The sequence below is a fragment of the Tupaia chinensis genome, unplaced genomic scaffold (genome assembly GCF_000334495.1).
Source record: "Tupaia chinensis unplaced genomic scaffold, TupChi_1.0 Scaffold149501_1, whole genome shotgun sequence".
Taxonomy (NCBI): domain Eukaryota; kingdom Metazoa; phylum Chordata; class Mammalia; order Scandentia; family Tupaiidae; genus Tupaia; species Tupaia belangeri.
Genome location: NW_006209345.1, coordinates 3,850,478 through 3,857,801, shown reverse-complemented (window position 1 = coordinate 3,857,801; position 7,324 = coordinate 3,850,478). Strand labels below are relative to the sequence as shown.

At 40.8% G+C, this 7,324-nt stretch overlaps 1 pseudogene; it reads right to left on the bottom strand.

Annotated features, from left to right (window-relative positions):
* Positions 1-415: 415 nt before the first annotated feature.
* On the bottom strand, positions 416-1,908 carry LOC102479748 (translocating chain-associated membrane protein 1 pseudogene; annotated as a pseudogene).
* Between the last annotated feature and the right edge of the window lie 5,416 nt (positions 1,909-7,324).

Genomic DNA, 7,324 nt, shown 5'->3' with positions numbered 1-7,324 from the left:
CTATTATGAGAGTCTGCTCCATTTGAAGTTACTGTTCCATTTATACCATTTTCTGTTCCTTTTGTAGTTTAGTGATTTCCTTTAGTTACTGTTGTTTTCTTCTTCATGGGTGGTATCTGAAAAGCAGAATGTTCCCTTTACCTTTTAAGCTAAAAATGAACTTCCACATCATGAATGCAAATTGATGCCAGAACTATGATTCTTTTTTTTCTTTTCTTTCTTTTTTTTTTTAAGAAGTTTTTGTTATAGGGTACGTGTGCTCTCCAGAAAACAAGAGAGAGACAGGAAGTGAGAAATCACCCTCACCCCCCAGGGAGGATGGCCACGCTGCAATCCCTTCTCCTCCATTCTCCTCTCAGGATTTTGGGCACACACGCACACACACCTGCTGGGAGGTTAAGCTACCGGTTCCAGGACTCGAACCACTGTTAACTACATGGGAATCCAGAGACATAGCTATTATGCCATCTGCTGGTCCCCAGAAATGTGATTCTACCAGCCAACACATTGAAATTTCCAGTACTGAAATTTAGCTTCTGATTCTCTGCTCTTGCAAGGCCAAAACCAACAGTACCATTAGAATTAAAGCCAGAAGTCACCCCAAAACAAAAAGAACTGCCCCCAGAGAAAATCCTTTCTGATTCTTTTCATCACTAAAATAAAAGAGGTGGGAAATGTGGAAAAGAAATTCAACAAAATAGCACAGCACCAGAAGACCAAGTCCAAGAAGATTCAAGTTCAAAAGATAAGCTCCAGCAATATGAAAGCCACCAAGGCTGGCAGGTGGCGTGGTGGTTAAGGGTGCTGGACTCGTGGTTAAGGGTGCTGGACTCCCACACAGCTAACTGCAGTTTGAACTTTCTCTCTCTGGTCAAATTTAAATAAATAAACAAAATAATCCTTTCAAAAAAAGAAAAGAAAAAGGTAAAGACCAATGTACTGATGCAGAATATCTTCTGGAAGTAGAGTTTGGGAAAAGCATGAAATCAGTAAGCCAACGGTGATACGTAGAAAAACGTCATTTGAAATACGTCATTTGAAATGTCATCAGGTTATGGGGATGTGCCCTCCACAAAACAGTTGGATTTGAGATGTAGTTTCAGAGATTAGAATAAATGTTCCCCAAACACAAGCAAAGAAGTGGGATGCACTAAGCTGACCAGATTCACTGAACTTGCTGTTTCCTTTTGGAGAAGTGCATTCACCTGTTAATTTTATCCAGCATATAGACCTGAATTATGGCATGCATAACTATCAACACACGAGCATGCAGAAAAAAAAAAAAAAAAACTATAGCCAAATCATTCTACCATAGTAATAAAGGGATACTGATTCAGTAGCTTATTCTGTTGCAGGGAGGGTAACATTGTACTGAAGAGTAACAAAAATGACAGAAGGTTTCCTGTTACCTTGAACATGAGCCACAGCAGAAAAACTATCACTACAAAGGAGACACTGTCTGTGTGATTCTGCAGTACAAATTCGTGGCTCTGGACAGGAGGGCTCTTGATGCCCATCTTGCGAATTGTCATGGTGGGGACACTGCCTGTGCCTGCAGGTGCTCCTCCTCAGCTCTCCTAGCCTCTCATGGACCCATACCCACTGCCTCCCCTGAGATGCTCCTCACAGTCACTCCCTGGGACTTCACTTCCATCTTGCAGCCAATACGCAGTCACTGAGGCCCAGTATCCAGCTGTCTTAACCACCGCACTCCCAGTTGGTTGACCCAAATATCATATAGTCACAAAAAAATTTCTTCAAACAAATTTTATGGTTTATTGCTAGACATCTCTTAAGATAGCCTGTGAGGGCCAACAGATGGCATGGTTGTTAAGGTGCTGGATCCCACATGGCCAACTTTGTAGTCTGAGTCCCAAGACCCAGTGGCCTGAAAAACATGGTGGGCACATGTGTGTGCATGCCCAAAAGCCCAAGAAGAGAATAGAGGAAAATGAATTGCTGCATGGCCATTCCCTGTGTGTGTGTGTGTGTGTGTGTGTGTGTGTGTGTATGTGTGATTTCTCTTTTCCTCAGTCTGTCTGTCTCTGTCTCTCTCCAGTGAACCTACATACCATGCCCTATGGCAAAAACTTAAAAAGCATATGAATTTAAAAACAAGTCAGGCTAGCAGTATTTTTCCCCTTGACCAAGAGAAAATGGATAAGTCATATTGGTGATGCACTGTTTTAAAATACTAGTTGGAAAAAAAAAGTATTTTGTTTTGGACACAATCCAAAATGGCAGCTTCTACATTAAAGAAAAAATCTTATCTTTAAAAAACAAAACAATAGTCACAAAAATGAAAAGTTATCTGTTGATGATAATGTATATGGCGATGTTTCTGATTTTACTAAAGTGCACTGTATCCATGCTGGGAAAAACCATGTAGTATACTGTAAAGATGTACAGTGATTAAATATAAATTTTAAAACAATCTCTTATCTTGTACTCCTTTTTTCTATATTTTTGTTTGTTTGTTTTTAAGAAAGATTTTTGCTATAGGGTGTGTACACTTGCTGGAGAGACAGAGACAGAAAGTGAGAAATCACCCCTCAGGAAGATGGCCACGCCACAATCCCTTCTCCACCATTCTCTTGGGATTTGGGGCATGAATGCATATCTGGTGTCTACAGTTGACTTCCATTCCTTTTCCTCCACATTTTATTGATCACACAATTTCTTAAATAGTCTAACTACTTTCAATAGCAAGTTCAGCTGGTAATTTCAAGAAAAGCAGTTTTGGGGACCAGCAGGTGGCATGGTGGTTAAGGTGCTGGACATTCCCACATGGCTAACCACAGTTCGAATACCAGACCTGGTGGCTTGCTTTCTCACGTGCCCTCTCTCTCTGTATATCTCTCTCTGTCAAATTAAAATAAATGAATGGATAAATAAAATTAAATAAATAATTATTTTTAAAAAATGAAAAGCAGTTTTGAATTGGTAAGGAAATTTGCTTAAAACTTAAAGCCTGGAAACAGATTAGTATTCTGTTCAAATAGTAGGTACATGAACCTATTGACAGCTCAAGACTGGACAAAAACTCTTAAAACCAGACATTCAAGCCTAGACGAAAAGCAGCAATGTTTTAGTCAAAAATCACAGAATGCTATTTCACCAGTTCAATCTCATGTTCTGTTGTGGTTCGATCTTCCTAATTGAATTCTGGGATATAATATTCAACTCCAGACTTGTCCCTACGATTAAGTTGGCCATTTTCTTAGTTTTTGAACTCTTATTTCTGTGTGTCTGCATTTAATTTTCCTTGATAACTTCTTGGAGATCTGGTCTGGTGCTGGTAAATTCTTTCAGGTTTTGTTTATCTGAGAATAATCTTGTCTTTTCTTCCCATACAAAGGATAATCTTGCCAGGTACAGTATTCTTGGTTGAAATTGCTTTTCCCTTAATACTTTGAATATGTTTTCCCATTTTTTCCTCACTTGCATGTTTCCGATGAGAGGTCTGCTGTTAGTCTGATGGGATATTCTTTGTAGGTAACTTGCCGTTTGTCTCTTGTCAATCTTAGTATCTTGTCTTTGTCTGTGGTTTTGGTCATGTCTTGGAGAAGATCTTAGGTGATTCTATTTGGGGTCCTTTGTATTTCCTGGGACTAGATCTTTGAGTGCCTCTCTAGGTTTGGAAAGTTTTTTTTTTTGCAGGATTTTATGGAATAGATTATCAATGCCCTTATGAGTCTCTTTGCCTTCTGGAATGCCAATTATCTGGATGTCTGGACATTTGATGGTATCTAGTATTTCTCGTATATTATTCTCAAATTTTGGGGCAGTTTTCTCAGTTTTTGTGGTGGGTTTTTCTAGGCCAACAATTTTCTCTTCTATGTCTGAGATTCTATTTTCTGTATGATCTAGTCTGCTTTTAATACTTTCAAATGAGATTTTGACTTCCTGTATTATAGCCTTCATCTCTAACAGTTCTATTTGATTCTTTTGTAAAGTGTGTAATTCCTCTTTTAGATCTTGCAAGAATTTCCTCACCTCCCGGAACTTGTCAGCTCCTTTCTCCTTTCTCTTCTGCAGTTTACTGTCTTTCTTCTCTTCCATCTCTGTTAGCTTCGCCATTATGAATGTTCTAAATTCTTTATCAGACATTTCCATGATTTCCATTGAACTATCTGTGGATGAAGAGGAGTTATTATTTTCCCTTGGAGGAGAGGTATTTTCTTGCTTTCCCATATTTCTTGTGGCCCTGTGGTGATTTCTAGTTATCGGATGGATGGTGTGTTTCTTCGCACACTTGAAGTTCAATCACTCGAGTTTGTGGGCTGGAGGCCAAAATATCTGGAAAATCTTCATTTCTCTTATTCCCCTGAAATCCCTAGTTCTCAGGAGCCATGAAGATGTCTTCTCCACACCTGGCATGAGTTGTAAGCCACCAAGTCCAGGACTCAAACTGCATCGACTACATGGGAAGAGGAGGTGAGTGTTGGAAAGCATACTCAGTGGCAGATGATCATGCCACAATCCCTTCTCCCTGCGGGAATTTTTGGTATATATGCACCATTCCAAGCCACCCAGTCCAAGATTCAAACCATGCAGTCAACCATTTGGGATCCAGTCATCTTCGCCACCATGCCACAGGCTGGCCCTCATGTTCTCTCTTGTTAACTGTGCTCTTAACTAAGGCCAGGCACATTTATGGCCCATCATCTTGTTTCTGCTGGTTTTCTTCCATGTGTCATTCATCTCCCCTCCCCACCCTTTTTTTTTTTTTTGGAGAGGTTTTCGCTATAGGGCGCGTGCACTTGCCAGACAGAGAGAGACATAGAGACAGAAAGTGAGAAATCACCCCCCAGAGGGATGGTCACGCTGCAATCCCTTCTCCTCCATTCTCCTCTCGGGATCTTGGGCACGCACGCACACGTGCCCAGCGTGAGTTTTAAGCCACCGGCTCCAGGACACGAACTGCGGTCGACTACATGGGAGTCTAGCGACATAGCCATTACGCTAACTGCTGGTTCCCCCCACCTTTTTTTCAAATTAAAAAAGTTTTTTGCTTTTAGGGTGCATGCACTCTCTGGAGAAAGAGAAAATACTCTCTGCAGTGATGGCCACCCTGAAATCCCTTCTCCATTCTCCTCTGGGGATTTTAGGCAAGCATGCACATGTACCCAATGTGTTCTTCAAGCTGCTGGGACTCATACTCCACAGTCTATCATGTGGGATCCAGCTGCCTTAAGCACTCACTGGTCCCATTTCTTCTTTCTTCATTTAAAATTTTTACCAGAGGACGCATGTGTTTGCCAGAAAGAGACATGGACAGAAAGGAGAAATGTGGGGTATGGTCATGCTGCAATCCTTTCTGTAACATTTCTCCCTTTCAGAATTTTGGGCATATAAACACACATGTCTGGCATGTTTTTCAAGCTACCAAGTAGGGTAGCTTGGGACTTGAACCATGTGGCTGGCCTCATTTTTCCTTTTTACTGGATCAATATCATCAGCATTACAAACACGGTGTTATTCCCATTAAATATATATGATCCTATTATCTCTTTTGTCAGTTATCACTTTTATCACACTTTTTTGTATCAAAACTCAATGTTGGGGCTGGCAGGTGGTGTGGTGGTTAAGGGTGCTGGACTCACATGGCCAACTGCAGTTCAAGTCCTAGACCTGGTGGTTTGCTTTCCCACTTTCCCTCCCTCTCTATATATATCCTTCTCTGGTCAAAATAAAATGAATAAATAAAGTTCAATAAAATAATTCTTTTAAAACCCCCCCACGGGATCAGCAGATGGTGTAATGGCTATGTCACTGGACTCCCATGTAGTCGACTTCAGTTCAAGTCCTGGACCCAGTGGCTTAAACTCACACCGGGTGCATGTGCGTGCATGCCCAAGATCCCGAGAATAGAATGGAGGAGAAGGGATTGTGGTGTGGCCATCCTCCCTGGGGGGGGGGTGATTTCTCACTTTGTCTCTGTTTTTCTGGTGAGCGCACATACCCTGTAGCTAAAACCTCTCCAAAAAACCAAAAACTGCAATGTCATCATCTTTAGTTTTCAATTATCACCTCCTATTTTCTCTTACACTCTTTAATCATGTGTCTACCCCTACCTCTCCATAGGAATAGTTACTAGTAATTTCACATTGTTAGATAACAGTTTTACTTTTTTTATTTAATAGATATAAGATTTGTCTCTTGTTCCTGTTAGATGAACCTAATGGTTATGTGGTGGTGGTTCTTTTTCATGTTATCCTCATGACCCAAACTAAGGGAAGCTCCACCACCTGAAACTTATATTCTAGCTCAAGACAGTGAACACAGCTAATAAGTAAATTTCAGGTTGGGACTTAAGAATTTTATATTCAAGGGACCAGCAGTTAGCATAATGGCTATGTCACTGGACTCCCACGTAGTCGACTGTGGTTCAAGTCCCAGACCTAGTGGCTTAAACTCACGCTGGGTGCGTGTGCGTGCGTGCCCAAGATCCCAAGAGGAGAATGGAGAAGGGATTGCGGTGTGGCCATCCCCCGTGGGGGGGTGATTTCTTGCTTGCTAGCTCTCTGTCTCTGTCTGGCGAGCACGCGCGCCCTATAGCAAAAACCTCTCCAAAAAAAAAAAAAAAAGAATTTTATATTCAAAAGGATAGTTTGGCCAGCAGGTGGCGCACTGGTTAAGGCACTAGACTCCCGCATGGCTGATCTCAGCTTGAGTGACAGAACTGGCGGCTTGAAAAACATGCTGGGTGCATGTGCATGCATGCCCAAATTCTGAGAGGGGATGGAGAAGGAATTGTGGTGTGGCCATTTATATGCACCCCTATAGCAAAATAGAAAAAAGAGGGTAGAGTAGAGTAAGAACTGGGAGAGCAAGAGCAGTTTGTGAAGATTATTGTGATAAATAGGGGCCAGGCCTCTTTAAGATGGAATTATACTTCTGTTCTTCTTCTTCTTTTTTTTTTTTTTGGCTTTGCCCTGGTCTCTGATAGCACTTATTAAGGTATTATACAAACAGCAGGTGACTAATATATGTTTGTTGATTTGATTTTATAGAAACAGAGAAATAAATGAAAATGTCAGTGTTATAATATTTTTCTCTTTGGGAATATTTTTAAAATTAAGGTTGCTCAAATATATATTTTTGGTAATACAGACAGAATTAAATTAAAAAATAAATCTCCAGAATTATCTATTTCAGCTGCTATCATTCATGACATCAGTGTTGTTTTCTTTTTTTTGTTTGTTTTTGTTTTTTGAGAGGTTTTTGCAATAGAGTGCATGTGCTCGTCAGAAAAAGAGAGAGAGAGACAGAGAGACAGAAAGCGAGAAATCACCCCCCAGGGGGATGGCCATGCCACAAT